Below are 9,491 nucleotides of genomic sequence, written 5' to 3' on the forward strand. Positions count from 1 at the left end.
ATTCATCTGCTCCCCCCCTCCTCCTCCCTCCTTCCCCCTCTCTCCTCTTCTCCACCTCCACTCCTCTCTCTCACTCTTCCAGTTGAAGGCTAATTGACAGTCTGACCCCAGGTCCAGTCCTGTTAGTGCTGCTTTTGTCTGCACATCAAACATCCTTCTTATCTCCTAGCGTTTCCTCCCCCACTCTCTTATTCTTCTTCTCTCATTTCGCTCCACTTCCTGTGTTTCCTTTTTTTGACTGGGAACTGACTCATGAACGTGGGCAGAGTGGGTCAGGATGGACAAGGAGGCCAGGGCCGGACAGAAGAGAAGAGCCGATGGACGGACAGAAGAGCTGGTGGATGGACAGAAGAGAAGAGCTGGTGGATGGACAGAAGAGAAGAGCTGGTGGACGGACAGATGGACAGACAGAAGAGAAGAGCTGGTGGATGGACAGAAGAGAAGAGCTGGTGGACGGACAGATGGACAGACAGAAGAGAAGAGCTGGTGGACGGACAGAAGAGAAGAGCTGGTGGACGGACAGAAGAGAAGAGCCAGTGGACAGACAGAAGATGGACAGAAGAGCTGATGGACGGACGCATCTCAGTCCATGTGACATCCAGCGCTGAGGCCCTGATGGTCCACAGGAGCTCAGACTCTTCAGCCTTCTGCAGACAGCTGCTTCTGAATTCAACTCTAAACTAAACCACTGTCATTTTATACCTGTGGACTTTTCTGTTAACCCTGTAACCCTTTGACCCTTTGACCCTTTGACCCTTTGACCTTTGACGTGTCTGTGCTGAGTGTTCTGAACATAGGACTTATTAAAATATTTGTATAAATTCAACCGTTTCTTCAGTAGTTAAATTTCCAGTCGTGTTGATAGAATAGACCTTGTTCTTTCCATAGACATCTGAGCATGCTTTCTCCTTCCTTCCTTCCTTCCTTCCTTCCTTCCTTCCTTCCTTCCTTCCTTATCTCCTGTACACTACCAGAGTACTTCTCCTCCACTGTTGGACTGGACAGTGCTGTCACTCACCACAGTGTTTTTTTTTCCTCACCCCTGTGTTCCCTTTGTTCCCTGCTTTCCCTTCTTTCTCTGCGTTCCCTTCTTTCCCTGCTTTCCCTTCTTTCTCTGCAATCCCTTCTTTCTTTCTCTGCCGTAGTGCCTCTGAACATCATCTTCCTGCCTGTTCAAACCCACAGCTGTAGTTCCACATGTACAAAAACACAACAATGGGATTGTCTTTTTTTTCTAAAGCATTTGGACTCCAGCTCCATTCATTCATTCATTCATTCATTCATTCATTCATTCATTTTCCTTGTGCAGACCAGCCAGGCAGGGTGTGTGGGGGTGGGGGGGTAGAGTGGGGGGGGTGGGTGGATGGGGTCTAAGCGATTCCATTCGAAGGTGTTATGACTGTATCTCCAAACTCTGTTTTATTTGGGTGATGTCACTGACAAAGAAAAGAACAACTGCAATCCACACACACACACACACACAGTAGAGCAGTACACACACACACACACACATACACACACACACACACACACAGTAGAGCAGTACACACACACACACACACACACAGTAGAGCAGTACACACACACACACACACATACACACACACACACACAGTAGAGCAGTACACACACACACACACACACATACACACACACAGTAGAGCAGTACACACACACACACACACACACACACACACACACATACACACACACAGTAGAGCAGTACACACACACACATGCACGCACACACACACACAGTAGAGCAGTACACACACACACACACACACACAGTAGAGCAATACACACACACAGACACGTACACACACACACGCACACACACACACACACACACAGTAGAGCAATACACACACACAGACACATACACACACACACGCACACACACACACACACACACAATAGAGCAATACACACACACAGACACACACACATGCACACACACACGCACACACACACATGCACACATGCACACACACACACACACACACACACACACGCACACACACACAGTAGAGCAGTACACACACACACACACACACTGTAGAGCAGCACACACACACACACAGTAGAGCAGTACACACACACACACACACACACTGTAGAGCAGTACACACACACACACAGTAGAGCAGTACACACACACACACACACACACACACACACACTGTAGAGCAGCACACACACACACACAGTAGAGCAGTACACACACACACACACCTACACACACACACACACACACAGTAGAGCAATACACACACACAGACACACACACATACACACACACACACGCACACACACACACACACACACTGTAGAGCAGTACACACACACACACACACACACACACTGTAGAGCAGCACACACACACACACAGTAGAGCAGTACACACACACACACACACACACACACACTGTAGAGCAGCACACACACACACACAGTAGAGCAGTACACACACACACACACCTACACACACACACACACACACACACACAGTAGAGCAATACACACACACAGACACACACACATACACACACACACACACGCACGCACACACACACACACACAGTAGAGCAGTACACACACACACACACACACACACACACACACACACACCTACACACACACACACACACACACACACACACACAGTAGAGCAGTACACACACACACACACTTACACACACACACACACACACACCTACACACACACACACACACACACACCTACACACACACACACACACACACACACACACCTACACACACACACACACACACTTTCATCCTAAACCCTTCCACTGTGGCTCAGAAATGATCAGTGTTCACTTCCTGTTGCTTCACACTTGGCTTTGGCTCACTATGATCCAAAACTGACCCTGGGGTCTGGGGTCTGGGGTTTGGGGTCTGGGGTTTGGGGTCTGGGGTCTGGGGTTTGGGGTCTGGGGTCTGGGGTCTGGGGTCTGGGGTTTGGGGTTTGGTCCACATTCATAAACAATATTTACAAGTTTCATATTCAAGAAAAAGAAAATGACATGATACATTAGAGGACAAACGGTTCATTCCATTTATGAGTGAATACAATAAGAGCAGCTTAGCAACAGATTAAAGCTGCAACAGTAAGGGTTAAGGTAAGGGTAAGGGTTACGATAAGGATAAAAGTAAGGTTTAAGGGTTAGGAATAGGATAAGGGTTAAGGTAAGTGTAAGAGTTAAGGTTAAAGGGTTAAGATTAGGATAAGGGTAAGGGTTAAGGGTTAGACCAAGTTTGAGGGAGTCCATGTAAATCTTATATCCATTTTGCTTTTTTGTTAAAACTGGTTTATTCGTTGCTTTTGTTTTCTTCTCTTTTTTTCTTTTCTTTTTTTCTTTGCTTTAATTTTTTTTTCTTTTCTTTTCTTTTGTAATCTTCACTGTGTTTTCTTTAATTCAGAAATGCCCTTTTATTCTTTGATTGCTTGTTTATTTTGTTTGGAAAATGAAAGAATCTGAGCCTAAACTTTCAGGCATGGGTGTGGATGATCCAAACTGAACGCATCAATAGTTAAAAGTACAGTGTTTTAAATGTCACCCATGTAGAAACTACAGACCCCCCCCCCCCCCCCACAGTCCAACATTGTTCTATGTGACCTTTTAATTCAAAGTAAAAACACCTCAAACTTTCAGCCACACTTTTCCCTTCCTGCTCCACTTTAATTAGTCCATAATTTGACACTTTATGACTTTCTAATTTCCTCTAAAATACTTGGAGCTGATTTATTAAAAACCCAGACTCTGACTGTACAAATGTGTCATAAAGGGTCAGTGCATGGATACGTCTGCAGGTACAGTACAGACGCATGAATAAGTCTGCAGGTACAGTACAGACACATGGATACGTCTGCAGGTACAGTACAGACACATGGATAAGTCTGCAGGTACAGTACAGACACATGGATACGTCTGCAGGTACAGTACAGACACATGGATACGTCTGCAGGTACAGTACAGACACATGGATACGTCTGCAGGTACTGTACAGACGCATGAATAAGTCTGCAGGTACAGTACAGACACATGGATACGTCTGCAGGTACAGTACAGACACATGGATAAGTCTGCAGGTACAGTACAGACGCATGAATAAGTCTGCAGGTACAGTACAGACACATGAATAAGTCTGCAGGTACAGTACAGACGCATGAATAAGTCTGCAGGTACAGTACAGACGCATGGATACGTCTGCAGGTACAGTACAGACGCATGAATACGTCTGCAGGTACAGTACAGACACATGGATACGTCTGCAGGTACAGTACAGACGCATGGATACGTCTGCAGGTACAGTACAGACACATGAATAAGTCTGCAGGTACAGTACAGACGCATGAATAAGTCTGCAGGTACAGTACAGACGCATGGATACGTCTGCAGGTACAGTACAGACGCATGAATAAGTCTGCAGGTACAGTACAGACACATGAATAAGTCTGCAGGTACAGTACAGACGCATGAATAAGTCTGCAGGTACAGTACAGACACATGAATAAGTCTGCAGGTACAGTACAGACACATGAATAAGTCTGCAGGTACAGTACAGACACATGGATAAGTCTGCAGGTACAGTACAGACACATGAATAAGTCTGCAGGTACAGTACAGACATATGGATAAGTCTGCAGGTACAGTACAGACACATGGATACGTCTGCAGGTACAGTACAGACACATGAATAAGTCTGTAGGTACAGTACAGACACATGGATACGTCTGCAGGTACAGTACAGACACATGAATAAGTCTGCAGGTACAGTACAGACACATGGATAAGTCTGCAGGTACAGTACAGACACATGAATACGTCTGTAGGTACAGTACAGACACATGAATACGTCTGCAGGTACAGTACAGACACATGGATACGTCTGCAGGTACAGTACAGACACACATGGATACGTCTGCAGGTACAGTACAGACACATGAATACGTCTGCAGGTACAGTACAGACGCATGAATAAGTCTGCAGGTACAGTACAGACACATGGATACGTCTGCAGCTACAGTACAGACACATGAATAAGTCTGCAGGTACAGTACAGACACATGAATAAGTCTGCAGGTACAGTACAGACGCATGGATACGTCTGCAGGTACAGTACAGACACATGGATACGTCTGCAGCTACAGTACAGACACATGAATAAGTCTGCAGGTACAGTACAGACGCATGAATAAGTCTGCAGGTACAGTACAGACACATGGATACGTCTGCAGGTACAGTACAGACACATGAATAAGTCTGCAGGTACAGTACAGACGCATGAATAAGTCTGCAGGTACAGTACAGACACATGGATACGTCTGCAGCTACAGTACAGACACATGAATAAGTCTGCAGGTACAGTACAGACACATGAATAAGTCTGCAGGTACAGTACAGACACATGGATAAGTCTGCAGGTACAGTACAGATGCATGAATAAGTCTGTAGGTACAGTACAGACGCATGGATACGTCTGCAGGTACAGTACAGACACATGGATACGTCTGCAGGTACAGTACAGACGCATGAATACGTCTGCAGGTACAGTACAGACACATGGATACGTCTGCAGGTACAGTACAGACACATGAATAAGTCTGCAGGTACAGTACAGACACATGGATACGTCTGCAGGTACAGTACAGACACATGAATACGTCTGCAGGTACAGTACAGACACATGGATACGTCTGCAGGTACAGTACAGACACACATGGATACGTCTGCAGGTACAGTACAGACACATGAATACGTCTGCAGGTACAGTACAGACGCATGAATAAGTCTGCAGGTACAGTACAGACACATGAATACGTCTGTAGGTACAGTACAGACACATGAATACGTCTGCAGGTACAGTACAGACACATGGATACGTCTGCAGGTACAGTACAGACACACATGGATACGTCTGCAGGTACAGTACAGACACATGAATACGTCTGCAGGTACAGTACAGACACATGAATACGTCTGCAGGTACAGTACAGACGCATGAATAAGTCTGCAGGTACAGTACAGACACATGGATACGTCTGCAGGTACAGTACAGACGCATGAATAAGTCTGCAGGTACAGTACAGACGCATGAATAAGTCTGCAGGTACAGTACAGACACATGGATACGTCTGCAGCTACAGTACAGACACATGAATAAGTCTGCAGGTACAGTACAGACACATGAATAAGTCTGCAGGTACAGTACAGACACATGGATACGTCTGCAGGTACAGTACAGATGCATGAATAAGTCTGTAGGTACAGTACAGATGCATGAATACGTCTGCAGGTACAGTACAGACACATGGATACGTCTGCAGGTACAGTACAGACACATGGATACGTCTGCAGGTACAGTACAGACGCATGAATAAGTCTGTAGGTACAGTACAGACGCATGGATACGTCTGCAGGTACAGTACAGACAAATGGATACGTCTGCAGGTACAGTACAGACGCATGAATAAGTCTGTAGGTACAGTACAGACACATGGAATCGTCTGCAGGTACAGTACAGACACATGGATACGTCTGCAGGTACAGTACAGACACATGAATAAGTCTGCAGGTACAGTACAGACACATGGATACGTCTGCAGATACAGTACAGACACACATGAATACGTCTGCAGGTACAGTACAGACACATGGATACGTCTGCAGGTACAGTACAGACACACATGAATAAGTCTGCAGGTACAGTACAGACACATGGATAAGTCTGCAGGTACAGTACAGACACACATGAATACGTCTGCAGGTACAGTACAGACACATGGATACGTCTGCAGGTACAGTACAGACACATGGATACGTCTGCAGGTACAGTACAGACACATGAATACGTCTGCAGGTACAGTACAGACACATGATACGTCTGCAGGGTACAGTACAGACGCATGAATAAGTCTGCAGGTACAGTACAGACACATGAATAAGTCTGCAGGTACAGTACAGACACACATGGATACGTCTGTAGGTACAGTACAGACACATGGATACGTCTGCAGGTACAGTACAGACACACATGAATACGTCTGCAGGTACAGTACAGACACATGAATACGTCTGCAGGTACAGTACAGACACATGAATACGTCTGCAGGTACAGTACAGACGCATGAATAACTCTGCAGGTACAGTACAGACACATGAATAAGTCTGCAGGTACACTACAGACACACATGAATAAGTCTGTAGGTACAGTACAGACACATGGATACGTCTGCAGGTACAGTACAGATGCATGAATAAGTCTGTAGGTACAGTACAGACACATGGATACGTCTGCAGGTACAGTACAGACACATGGATACGTCTGCAGGTACAGTACAGACACATGGATAAGTCTGCAGGTACAGTACAGACACACATGAATACGTCTGCAGGTACAGTACAGACACACATGAATACGTCTGCAGGTACAGTACAGACACATGAATACGTCTGCAGGTACAGTACAGACGCATGAATAACTCTGCAGGTACAGTACAGACACATGAATAAGTCTGCAGGTACACTACAGACACACATGAATAAGTCTGTAGGTACAGTACAGACACATGGATACGTCTGCAGGTACAGTACAGATGCATGAATAAGTCTGTAGGTACAGTACAGACACATGGATACGTCTGCAGGTACAGTACAGATGCATGAATAAGTCTGTAGGTACAGTACAGACGCATGGATACGTCTGCAGGTACAGTACAGACACATGGATACGTCTGCAGGTACAGTACAGACACATGAATAAGTCTGCAGGTACAGTACAGACACATGGATACGTCTGCAGATACAGTACAGACACACATGAATACGTCTGCAGGTACAGTACAGACACATGGATACATCTGCAGTACAGACACTTTTCCCTGTGCTGTTGGAATGGAAACTGCAGAAGGGCATCAGAGGATCTGGTTTAAACCATGGAAGACCATTGAGACTGACATCAAACCAGATCAGGACAAATACAGACTGAGGAGGTCCAAGAGAAGGGGGGGGGGGGGGTGCACATGCATTTCTCCTTCTTGTGTCAGGTCCACTAATGTCAGTGGTTTTCCCATGATCCTCACCCTCCTTTGAATACAAGGACAGCTGACCTCACAGACTGAATCAGGAAGTCCTGGGGGAATTCAACTACCACCTATTGACCAAGACTAAACACCAAAGTACCAGAGCAGTCTGTACTGGAAGACTGGAACACCCTAACACTCCTAACTGTCCCTACCAACACCATCACTAAGACCATCAGGCTGATGTATGAACAGCATCAGTCATCCACCAGATGAACAGCAGGAGTAGAAGAAGAAGGAGTGAACTGTCCCATGGAGGAGAAGGATAGAGGTAAAGACAGAAGTCCTCCTTCTACCAGAACTGAGCAGAGGTGTGAATGTAAGGACAGAGCTGAGCAGGAGATAGAACCAACTGTCCACAGATGAGGACCTGCAGACTGGTAAGGCTGACAGGCCGAGGTACCCCCAAAGAGGTCTACCAGAGAAGGAGAAGAAACAAGGGGTTCTGCACCAACCCAGAGAAGGTCTACTGTCAATGGCAGGGTAACAGGGTGACCCCAGACCCACCCAGGGTAACAGGGTGACCCCAGACCCACCCAGGGTAACAGGGTGACCCCAGACCCACCCAGGGTAACAGGGTGACCCCAGACCCACCCAGGGTAACAGGGTGACCCCAGACCCACCCAGGGTAACAGGGTGACCCCAGACCCACCCAGGGTAACAGGGTGACCCCAGACCCACCCAGGGTAATAGTGTGACCCCAGACCCACCCAGGGTAACAGTGTGACCCCAGACCCACCCAGGGTAAACAAGGGTGACCCCAGACCCACCCAGGGTAACAGTGTGACCCCAGACCCACCCAGGGTTAACAGTGTGACCCCAGACCCACCCAGGGTAACAGGGTGACCCCAGACCACCCAGAGGTAACAGGGTGACCCCAGACCTACCCAGGGTAACAGGGTGACCCCAGACCCACCCAGGGTAATAGTGTGACCCCAGACCCACCCAGGGTAACAAGGTGACCCCAGACCCACCCAGGGTAACAGTGTGACCCCAGACCCACCCAGGGTAACAAGGTGACCCCAGACCCACCCAGGGTAACAGTGTGACCCCAGACCCACCCAGGGTAATAGTGTGACCCCAGACCCACCCAGGGTAACAAGGTGACCCCAGACCCACCCAGGGGTAACAGTGTGACCCCAGACCTACCCAGGGTAACAGTGTGACCCCAGACCCACCCAGGACTGAGACTGAGCAACACTGAAGAGTATTTGAGACAAAGAAGAAACACAGAACACTAACGACCAATGACTGATGGACCTACAGACAGAACCAGACCCAGTACGTATACATATATGTATATATATATATATATATATATATATATATATATATATATATACATATGCATTTTTTTTTGTTTCATACTTATACTTATACC

The 9,491-nt window shown here is 46.8% G+C and overlaps 1 long non-coding RNA gene across 1 annotated transcript in view; it reads right to left on the minus strand.

The window, feature by feature from the left end:
* Window positions 1–617: 617 nt before the first annotated feature.
* LOC115427747 (uncharacterized) overlaps window positions 618–9,491 on the minus strand; it is a 15,131-nt gene continuing 6,257 nt past the window's right edge. Inside the window, exon 3 of the long non-coding RNA XR_003936542.1 lies at window positions 618–629. This is a non-coding gene — a long non-coding RNA (uncharacterized LOC115427747). The remainder of the gene's footprint in view (window positions 630–9,491) is intronic.

The sequence above is a fragment of the Sphaeramia orbicularis genome, chromosome 10, assembly GCF_902148855.1.
Source record: "Sphaeramia orbicularis chromosome 10, fSphaOr1.1, whole genome shotgun sequence".
Taxonomy (NCBI): Eukaryota; Metazoa; Chordata; class Actinopteri; order Kurtiformes; family Apogonidae; genus Sphaeramia; species Sphaeramia orbicularis.